A 12,735-nucleotide genomic window follows, 5' to 3' on the forward strand; every position below is an offset into this window, starting at 1 on the left:
TGACCGAAGGGGATATTATGAACCCAAGACTTATGGTGTCCACTGTCAGCAGGAAGGTAACCGTTACTATCGGTTTCTTTTCTGTACAGTTTTGTTAGTACCTTGTCTTCTTCGTGGAAGAGTACAAGATCCAGAAATTCTATTTCCTGAGAGTTTGTTTTGTGTGTGAAGGACAGATTCATTGTGTTATCGTTTGCAAAGTTAACAAATTCATTGATAGATTCTTCACTACCCTTCCAAATGAGTATAATATCGTCAATGAATCTGCCCCACCACACAATATTATCCTTGAATCGGTTGTTATTGTAAATACATTGATCCTCCCAGAATCCCATATAGAGATTGGCATAACTGGGGGCCATAATGGTCCCCATTGCCGTACCGCTGGTTTGGAGGTAGTGTTCGCCTTCAAATTCAAAATAATTTCTCTCCAAAACGAATTTAGCACTGGTAGCAATAAATGTTTGTAATTTATCAGAAAAATTAGTTTTCTCTCTTAGTGTATGTTTAAGTATCTCAATTCCTTTTTGGTGGGGTATGTTTGTATACAATGCTGATACATCCATGGTAACCCATCTATATTCGGAATTCCATTTTATTTGTTCTACCTTTTTGATAGTATCCATAGTATCTTTAAGATGGGATTTAAGTTGGGGGACTAGTGGATTGATATAATAATCCACGTATTCAGACAACCTAGCCGTAAGTGAATTTATACCGGAGACGATTGGTCTTCCTGGGGGGTTTGTGGTGCTTTTATGCACCTTGGGGAGATGATAAAATATTGCCGTTTTGGGATACAGGTTGTTTAAATATTTAAATTCTTGATCGTTTAATATCCCATTGTATTTGGCATCATCCAATAAGTGTGTATATTCTCTTAGAAAGGTTTTTCTTGGATCCCCTTTTAATTTTAGGTATGTTTTATTGTCTCCTAAGAGGTTGAATGCTTCTTTCAGATAGTCTGATCTGTTTTGTAATACCAAGCCTCCCCCCTTGTCAGCCTCACGTATAATGAGGTCATCATTATCTTTGATTTCCTTCAGAATAGTTTTTTCTTTTTTACTTAGGTTGTCATTTTTTATTTTATAATTGTTACAAAGATCTATCAAATCATTTGAAACTAAATCATAAAACGTTGGAATACAGTTCCCTTTGGACTGTACTGGAAAAAAGGTTGATGGTACTTTTAAATTTGTATGTACATCACTCTGCGATTGAAGATCCTTATTTGTAATGTTAGATTCATTTTCTAATTCTTCCAGTACTATTAATGCTTGTAAATCCCTATCTGTTAAGATAGAGAGTTCATCGGTAGTCGGTGTAGTACTTTCTTTTTTACTCTTTTCAAAGTGTCTCTGCAAGGTTAATTTTCTTATAAATTTATGTAGATCAATGAAAAGAGTGAAAGAATTCGGCCCTTTTACTGGCGCAAATTTTAGACCCTTTCTTAATACATTCAATTGTACTTCATTAAATTGGTATTTTGAAAGATTAAAAATCTTCACCAATTCTCTGGATTGAATCTTATTTATGGTCTTTTTCTTTTGTTTTCTCTGTCTAGCCAATTGTCCCCCTCTCTTTCCTCGCTTTGTTCTTTTCGTTTTCTTTGGTTTATTGGAGTCCAACTTAGGTTGGATCTTCCTTCTAAATTTTGAGTATGTTGTCTGGTCTCTATAGAATTTTGAAAATTCCCTGATTGGGGGGTTTTTGGTTTTTGTGGATACAAATGGTGTCTGAAGTTTTTTGACTGATTGTACCCTGAATGTCTGTAGTCATAATCATAGTTATTTGAATTGTCAAATTTTCTATATTCGTTATATGTATAGTGATCCTTGTAGGTGTAATGATTTCTGTTTTCCCTATAGTCCCTATTGTATGTGTTCTTAGAATAATCATGATGTCGTTGATTGTACCTATTTGTATTTTGATAATAATTTTGTCTGTTTGGTATTCTCTCTCTATCTGTAAATTGAACACTATTTTTTCTCCACGGTGGAATATTTGAATGATTCTTAATTTTAGATCTATTATCTCTTTTATGTGTAGATAATATACTCTCCCTTCTGCGGGGTGGTTCTATAGGGGTACATGGAGTAGTTACTGGGGTATCTTCCCAGACTTCATTCTCTTTCTCACTATCATTAGTTGTTATTTGGTTTTCCAATTTGGACTCTTGAAAGTCTCTCAAGAATTTATTTTTCTTTTTTGTTTCGATTATTTTGTCTAATCTCTCTAATTTCTTTTTATTGTTTTCATCTAACTCTTTGTATAAGACATCCTCTTTGTGGATTTCAAGAGTTTTTTGTAGTTCAGTTAAATCTTTATTAATTTCTTTTATTTTAAATTGTCTATATTTGATTAAAATATTAACTAATTTTAAAGAGCTCTCTTCTAGGGCAGTTTCCCACTCTGTGAGAAATTCTACCTCTTCAGGTTCAAATATTGTCGGTTTTGAGAGACGGAGGCCTCTTGGGATAAGATTATATTTTATATATCTTTCAAGGTTCACACTGTCATGCCAATGATTCAATTGTTTTTTACTTAGTCTTTCTAATTTGTTAAACAAATCCTTAGGATCTATGTCCCCATTTATCGGACTGTATTCATCCTCAGTGGAAATTGAAAGATTCTTTTGTCTAGTATTTAAATTGAAATAATTCCCAAAAATATGATTTGTACTCTCCATGTTCAATATTGATTATTTGTATTAAACAAGAAGTTTCCAATTAATTGTATTTTTATAAATTGTGTGGGTTTAAGTGTTATTATTTTGCTGCCAATATCCAAAGGGTATAGAATAGTGAATGTGTCAGAAAAGAAAGGGTTTTTGTGATGTGAGCTGTATCTAAGTACAGGTCACACTGGAGGCGCAAAGATAATATTAACACCTAAACGAGATAAGCAGCTGGGGTGAACAGAGCAGTATTAGAAAGACTAAGTAAAAAACAATTGAATCATTGGCATGACAGTGTGAACCTTGAAAGATATATAAAATATAATCTTATCCCAAGAGGCCTCCGTCTCTCAAAACCGACAATATTTGAACCTGAAGAGGTAGAATTTCTCACAGAGTGGGAAACTGCCCTAGAAGAGAGCTCTTTAAAATTAGTTAATATTTTAATCAAATATAGACAATTTAAAATAAAAGAAATTAATAAAGATTTAACTGAACTACAAAAAACTCTTGAAATCCACAAAGAGGATGTCTTATACAAAGAGTTAGATGAAAACAATAAAAAGAAATTAGAGAGATTAGACAAAATAATCGAAACAAAAAAGAAAAATAAATTCTTGAGAGACTTTCAAGAGTCCAAATTGGAAAACCAAATAACAACTAATGATAGTGAGAAAGAGAATGAAGTCTGGGAAGATACCCCAGTAACTACTCCATGTACCCCTATAGAACCACCCCGCAGAAGGGAGAGTATATTATCTACACATAAAAGAGATAATAGATCTAAAATTAAGAATCATTCAAATATTCCACCGTGGAGAAAAAATAGTGTTCAATTTACAGATAGAGAGAGAATACCAAACAGACAAAATTATTATCAAAATACAAATAGGTACAATCAACGACATCATGATTATTCTAAGAACACATACAATAGGGACTATAGGGAAAACAGAAATCATTACACCTACAAGGATCACTATACATATAACGAATATAGAAAATTTGACAATTCAAATAACTATGATTATGACTACAGACATTCAGGGTACAATCAGTCAAAAAACTTCAGACACCATTTGTATCCACAAAAACCAAAAACCCCCCAATCAGGGAATTTTCAAAATTCTATAGAGACCAGACAACATACTCAAAATTTAGAAGGAAGATCCAACCTAAGTTGGACTCCAATAAACCAAAGAAAACGAAAAGAACAAAGCGAGGAAAGAGAGGGGGACAATTGGCTAGACAGAGAAAACAAAAGAAAAAGACCATAAATAAGATTCAATCCAGAGAATTGGTGAAGATTTTTAATCTTTCAAAATACCAATTTAATGAAGTACAATTGAATGTATTAAGAAAGGGTCTAAAATTTGCGCCAGTAAAAGGGCCGAATTCTTTCACTCTTTTCATTGATCTACATAAATTTATAAGAAAATTAACCTTGCAGAGACACTTTGAAAAGAGTAAAAAAGAAAGTACTACACCGACTACCGATGAACTCTCTATCTTAACAGATAGGGATTTACAAGCATTAATAGTACTGGAAGAATTAGAAAATGAATCTAACATTACAAATAAGGATCTTCAATCGCAGAGTGATGTACATACAAATTTAAAAGTACCATCAACCTTTTTTCCAGTACAGTCCAAAGGGAACTGTATTCCAACGTTTTATGATTTAGTTTCAAATGATTTGATAGATCTTTGTAACAATTATAAAATAAAAAATGACAACCTAAGTAAAAAAGAAAAAACTATTCTGAAGGAAATCAAAGATAATGATGACCTCATTATACGTGAGGCTGACAAGGGGGGAGGCTTGGTATTACAAAACAGATCAGACTATCTGAAAGAAGCATTCAACCTCTTAGGAGACAATAAAACATACCTAAAATTAAAAGGGGATCCAAGAAAAACCTTTCTAAGAGAATATACACACTTATTGGATGATGCCAAATACAATGGGATATTAAACGATCAAGAATTTAAATATTTAAACAACCTGTATCCCAAAACGGCAATATTTTATCATCTCCCCAAGGTGCATAAAAGCACCACAAACCCCCCAGGAAGACCAATCGTCTCCGGTATAAATTCACTTACGGCTAGGTTGTCTGAATACGTGGATTATTATATCAATCCACTAGTCCCCCAACTTAAATCCCATCTTAAAGATACTATGGATACTATCAAAAAGGTAGAACAAATAAAATGGAATTCCGAATATAGATGGGTTACCATGGATGTATCAGCATTGTATACAAACATACCCCACCAAAAAGGAATTGAGATACTTAAACATACACTAAGAGAGAAAACTAATTTTTCTGATAAATTACAAACATTTATTGCTACCAGTGCTAAATTCGTTTTGGAGAGAAATTATTTTGAATTTGAAGGCGAACACTACCTCCAAACCAGCGGTACGGCAATGGGGGCCATAATGGTCCCCAGTTATGCCAATCTCTATATGGGATTCTGGGAGGATCAATGTATTTACAATAACAACCGATTCAAGGATAATATTGTGTGGTGGGGCAGATTCATTGACGATATTATACTCATTTGGAAGGGTAGTGAAGAATCTATCAATGAATTTGTTAACTTTGCAAACGATAACACAATGAATCTGTCCTTCACACACAAAACAAACTCTCAGGAAATAGAATTTCTGGATCTTGTACTCTTCCACGAAGAAGACAAGGTACTAACAAAACTGTACAGAAAAGAAACCGATAGTAACGGTTACCTTCCTGCTGACAGTGGACACCATAAGTCTTGGGTTCATAATATCCCCTTCGGTCAGTTTCAGAGACTGAGAAGAAACTGCTCGAAATTGGAAGACTATGATAAGGAATCTATTCTATTAAAACAGCAATTTATAAGTAAAAACTATAATGCAAAGATCATAGATATGGCATATACAAAGGCTAGAGATTCAAATAGGGAAGATCTTCTATTAAAAAATCAAGATGGAACACGAGAAACTAAGAGTATAGAAAATACTAAGAATACTAAAAGAAGAACAAGAGACCCAGGTTTCATTACTACATATAATGAGGCCTCCAATGAAATTAAACAAATTCTAAAAAAACATTGGCCGGTCCTAAAACAGGACAAGTTCTTAAAGAAGAATCTAGGGGATTGTCCTACAGTAACTTTCAGAAAAAATAAATCTTTAAAAAACATGCTTGCCCCCAGCAAACTTAAAAAGAAAAACCATCCAAAAACCTGGTTAGAAAGTAACAGCCAAGGGTTTTATAAATGCAACCGCAAAAATTGTGAAGGCTGTGCACATGCATATAATAAGAACAAACCAACACATGAGGTCCAATCTAAATCTAATAATAAAAGCTGCAAAATAAACACTCTAACGAACTGTAAAAGTGAGTTTTGTGTCTATCTATTAGAATGCAGCTGTGGACTCCAGTATATCGGGAGGTCCAAAAGAGTCTATAAAACTAGATTATTAGAGCACATAAAAAATATTGAAGCTGGTTTTACAGGACATAACCTTTCAGACCATTACCGAAAATACCATCAGAAGGATCCAAAATGTTTAAAAGGAACGATCCTCGAACATATCCCACAAAATCAGAGTGGGGGAGATAGAGTCAGAGTATTAAGACAAAGAGAAACGTACTGGATACATGCTTTTAACACTTTGCATCCAGGAGGACTTAATAAAGATGTAGATATTGTAGCATTTCTATAACATCAAACATTAGTATTTATGGATTATATAAATTCATTGTCCATAAAAGTCCATACAGCATTACTGCTGGCTTGTATATAGATATATGTATTTTTAACATATACAGATGTGGGTGTATGGATACATATACAGAACAATTTTTCCTTATATACTTTATATTTTGGAAATTATTTCTTAGGGATTGTTTCCAATATATACACATATATATTTACTTATAAAAAACTTACAGATTACATTTGAGGTAATAACAAAACAAACTAAAGTTTCCACAAAACCTTTGGAGATCAATTACAGATGATATAGATAAAATACAATCATTGTATATAACTGATGAAAATAGACAACACATAAGGGTTTTTTACTGTTCAAAATTATTGGTATTATAATCTGTTAAACAAATCCCTTTTTCACGTGAGTCAATTGAAGAGAAGAGATTACTCTTAACCATCTATGATTAAATAAGGAGGAAATTACTTCGTTTAGAGTTTTTTTTATATATATCTACGCAAGTCAAAAACCTTTTGAGAGACTTTAGTACTCTAACAAACAATTATAGTGATATAACAAATTAAATGCCTGATCAGACAACTAACTCTCCAGAACATTACAAAGGTCCCTTTAATTATTTGTATATATATGTAGGCTCTGGTTCTAATATAGGCTCCGGTTCTAACATACGGAACATAAAACATTTAATTATAATAAATGTACTTATGGTTAGACCCACAGCATATAATATATTATATTAGATATTTCAAAACAGGGTCACATCGAAATGATTCGATCTTAAGCCGTGTACGATTACATTTACATTGAACAATACCCCGGATGATAACAGGGGTGTAACATAATGGACCAATGAATGAGCAGCCGGTTCACACACCCACCCTCCCCGTTAAGCGGGAGTTTTTAAAATGGCTACAACAGACCAGATTCAACAATGCCTCTGAGGAAGAAGTTTTAAACTTTGAAACGCGTAAGGCTGAGTGTTGAATCTGGCTGCTCATCCTTAAAGATTTTTTATACATAACACTTACGATCGAAGTGGAATCTTTTATCATAGTGTGGGACGACTGTCCTTTTTATTGTGATGCTGTATTGATACCTCATATAAACTGAGGTCTCGTTTGTGAGTACCATTCTTATGTTGCAATAAATTCGTACCACTTTTAAAACAGTATTATGCTATGTGCCGTGTTTGTTCCCTTTACATAAACACGTTGGAGTTATCAAAGACACCCTGACCGGTTGCGGACAACAATATTGGAGTACCGGACAAACAGAGAATCTTCAAGGGACAGCGCTTAGGACTCTAAGCCCGCTACTTGTGAATCAGTGCTGGGACCTGACACATTAACAACGCCCGCTCCTTACCTCATTTGATTGAGGTCACCTATTGTGAGTAGCCTGTTAAACCATTCTGGGGGTTGCTGTAATTTCATGCTTGCAAGGTTGATCGTTCACTTTCTGAAGATAGAACAATCCTGCATTTTATAGACTCGATCAACATATTTGAGAACTATAGATTTTCTCCTTGTATTATCCACTTAATATTGAAACAACAATAGCTAATATTTAATTAGCAGGATCATTTTCCTAGTGTGTATATATATATATATTATAGCGATGTACACTGTTTACGGAATCACTGTTTGAATACATTAATGCAATTACATTTGATACATTAGGTGTACCGTAATAGTACACGAGATTTGGTTAGATTAGCGCTGTGAAGTGAACAACTCTTTCTTTGCTCATAAAATTCAGTTTGTTCATTTATAAGGGTAGTGTGACCATACTGCTCTGTTCACCCCAGCTGCTTATCTCGTTTAGGTGTTAATATTATCTTTGCGCCTCCAGTGTGACCTGTACTTAGATACAGCTCACATCACAAAAACCCTTTCTTTTCTGACACATTCACTATTCTATACCCTTTGGATATTGGCAGCAAAATAATAACACTTAAACCCACACAATTTATAAAAATACAATTAATTGGAAACTTCTTGTTTAATACAAATAATCAATATTGAACATGGAGAGTACAAATCATATTTTTGGGAATTATTTCAATTTAAATACTAGACAAAAGAATCTTTCAATTTCCACTGAGGATGAATACAGTCCGATAAATGGGGACATAGATCCTAAGGATTTGTTTAACAAATTAGAAAGACTAAGTAAAAAACAATTGAATCATTGGCATGACAGTGTGAACCTTGAAAGATATATAAAATATAATCTTATCCCAAGAGGCCTCCGTCTCTCAAAACCGACAATATTTGAACCTGAAGAGGTAGAATTTCTCACAGAGTGGGAAACTGCCCTAGAAGAGAGCTCTTTAAAATTAGTTAATATTTTAATCAAATATAGACAATTTAAAATAAAAGAAATTAATAAAGATTTAACTGAACTACAAAAAACTCTTGAAATCCACAAAGAGGATGTCTTATACAAAGAGTTAGATGAAAACAATAAAAAGAAATTAGAGAGATTAGACAAAATAATCGAAACAAAAAAGAAAAATAAATTCTTGAGAGACTTTCAAGAGTCCAAATTGGAAAACCAAATAACAACTAATGATAGTGAGAAAGAGAATGAAGTCTGGGAAGATACCCCAGTAACTACTCCATGTACCCCTATAGAACCACCCCGCAGAAGGGAGAGTATATTATCTACACATAAAAGAGATAATAGATCTAAAATTAAGAATCATTCAAATATTCCACCGTGGAGAAAAAATAGTGTTCAATTTACAGATATAGAGAGAATACCAAACAGACAAAATTATTATCAAAATACAAATAGGTACAATCAACGACATCATGATTATTCTAAGAACACATACAATAGGGACTATAGGGAAAACAGAAATCATTACACCTACAAGGATCACTATACATATAACGAATATAGAAAATTTGACAATTCAAATAACTATGATTATGACTACAGACATTCAGGGTACAATCAGTCAAAAAACTTCAGACACCATTTGTATCCACAAAAACCAAAAACCCCCCAATCAGGGAATTTTCAAAATTCTATAGAGACCAGACAACATACTCAAAATTTAGAAGGAAGATCCAACCTAAGTTGGACTCCAATAAACCAAAGAAAACGAAAAGAACAAAGCGAGGAAAGAGAGGGGGACAATTGGCTAGACAGAGAAAACAAAAGAAAAAGACCATAAATAAGATTCAATCCAGAGAATTGGTGAAGATTTTTAATCTTTCAAAATACCAATTTAATGAAGTACAATTGAATGTATTAAGAAAGGGTCTAAAATTTGCGCCAGTAAAAGGGCCGAATTCTTTCACTCTTTTCATTGATCTACATAAATTTATAAGAAAATTAACCTTGCAGAGACACTTTGAAAAGAGTAAAAAAGAAAGTACTACACCGACTACCGATGAACTCTCTATCTTAACAGATAGGGATTTACAAGCATTAATAGTACTGGAAGAATTAGAAAATGAATCTAACATTACAAATAAGGATCTTCAATCGCAGAGTGATGTACATACAAATTTAAAAGTACCATCAACCTTTTTTCCAGTACAGTCCAAAGGGAACTGTATTCCAACGTTTTATGATTTAGTTTCAAATGATTTGATAGATCTTTGTAACAATTATAAAATAAAAAATGACAACCTAAGTAAAAAAGAAAAAACTATTCTGAAGGAAATCAAAGATAATGATGACCTCATTATACGTGAGGCTGACAAGGGGGGAGGCTTGGTATTACAAAACAGATCAGACTATCTGAAAGAAGCATTCAACCTCTTAGGAGACAATAAAACATACCTAAAATTAAAAGGGGATCCAAGAAAAACCTTTCTAAGAGAATATACACACTTATTGGATGATGCCAAATACAATGGGATATTAAACGATCAAGAATTTAAATATTTAAACAACCTGTATCCCAAAACGGCAATATTTTATCATCTCCCCAAGGTGCATAAAAGCACCACAAACCCCCCAGGAAGACCAATCGTCTCCGGTATAAATTCACTTACGGCTAGGTTGTCTGAATACGTGGATTATTATATCAATCCACTAGTCCCCCAACTTAAATCCCATCTTAAAGATACTATGGATACTATCAAAAAGGTAGAACAAATAAAATGGAATTCCGAATATAGATGGGTTACCATGGATGTATCAGCATTGTATACAAACATACCCCACCAAAAAGGAATTGAGATACTTAAACATACACTAAGAGAGAAAACTAATTTTTCTGATAAATTACAAACATTTATTGCTACCAGTGCTAAATTCGTTTTGGAGAGAAATTATTTTGAATTTGAAGGCGAACACTACCTCCAAACCAGCGGTACGGCAATGGGGACCATTATGGCCCCCAGTTATGCCAATCTCTATATGGGATTCTGGGAGGATCAATGTATTTACAATAACAACCGATTCAAGGATAATATTGTGTGGTGGGGCAGATTCATTGACGATATTATACTCATTTGGAAGGGTAGTGAAGAATCTATCAATGAATTTGTTAACTTTGCAAACGATAACACAATGAATCTGTCCTTCACACACAAAACAAACTCTCAGGAAATAGAATTTCTGGATCTTGTACTCTTCCACGAAGAAGACAAGGTACTAACAAAACTGTACAGAAAAGAAACCGATAGTAACGGTTACCTTCCTGCTGACAGTGGACACCATAAGTCTTGGGTTCATAATATCCCCTTCGGTCAGTTTCAGAGACTGAGAAGAAACTGCTCGAAATTGGAAGACTATGATAAGGAATCTATTCTATTAAAACAGCAATTTATAAGTAAAAACTATAATGCAAAGATCATAGATATGGCATATACAAAGGCTAGAGATTCAAATAGGGAAGATCTTCTATTAAAAAATCAAGATGGAACACGAGAAACTAAGAGTATAGAAAATACTAAGAATACTAAAAGAAGAACAAGAGACCCAGGTTTCATTACTACATATAATGAGGCCTCCAATGAAATTAAACAAATTCTAAAAAAACATTGGCCGGTCCTAAAACAGGACAAGTTCTTAAAGAAGAATCTAGGGGATTGTCCTACAGTAACTTTCAGAAAAAATAAATCTTTAAAAAACATGCTTGCCCCCAGCAAACTTAAAAAGAAAAACCATCCAAAAACCTGGTTAGAAAGTAACAGCCAAGGGTTTTATAAATGCAACCGCAAAAATTGTGAAGGCTGTGCACATGCATATAATAAGAACAAACCAACACATGAGGTCCAATCTAAATCTAATAATAAAAGCTGCAAAATAAACACTCTAACGAACTGTAAAAGTGAGTTTTGTGTCTATCTATTAGAATGCAGCTGTGGACTCCAGTATATCGGGAGGTCCAAAAGAGTCTATAAAACTAGATTATTAGAGCACATAAAAAATATTGAAGCTGGTTTTACAGGACATAACCTTTCAGACCATTACCGAAAATACCATCAGAAGGATCCAAAATGTTTAAAAGGAACGATCCTCGAACATATCCCACAAAATCAGAGTGGGGGAGATAGAGTCAGAGTATTAAGACAAAGAGAAACGTACTGGATACATGCTTTTAACACTTTGCATCCAGGAGGACTTAATAAAGATGTAGATATTGTAGCATTTCTATAACATCAAACATTAGTATTTATGGATTATATAAATTCATTGTCCATAAAAAGTCCATACAGCATTACTGCTGGCTTGTATATAGATATATGTATTTTTAACATATACAGATGTGGGTGTATGGATACATATACAGAACAATTTTTCCTTATATACTTTATATTTTGGAAATTATTTCTTAGGGATTGTTTCCAATATATACACATATATATTTACTTATAAAAAACTTACAGATTACATTTGAGGTAATAACAAAACAAACTAAAGTTTCCACAAAACCTTTGGAGATCAATTACAGATGATATAGATAAAATACAATCATTGTATATAACTGATGAAAATAGACAACACATAAGGGTTTTTTACTGTTCAAAATTATTGGTATTATAATCTGTTAAACAAATCCCTTTTTCACGTGAGTCAATTGAAGAGAAGAGATTACTCTTAACCATCTATGATTAAATAAGGAGGAAATTACTTCGTTTAGAGTTTTTTTTATATATATCTACGCAAGTCAAAAACCTTTTGAGAGACTTTAGTACTCTAACAAACAATTATAGTGATATAACAAATTAAATGCCTGATCAGACAACTAACTCTCCAGAACATTACAAAGGTCCCTTTAATTATTTGTATATATATGTAGGCTCTGGTTCTAATATAGGCTCCGGTTCTAACATACGGAACATAAAACATTTAATTATAATAA

The sequence above is a fragment of the Bombina bombina genome, chromosome 2 (assembly GCF_027579735.1).
Source record: "Bombina bombina isolate aBomBom1 chromosome 2, aBomBom1.pri, whole genome shotgun sequence".
Lineage (NCBI taxonomy): Eukaryota > Metazoa > Chordata > Amphibia > Anura > Bombinatoridae > Bombina > Bombina bombina.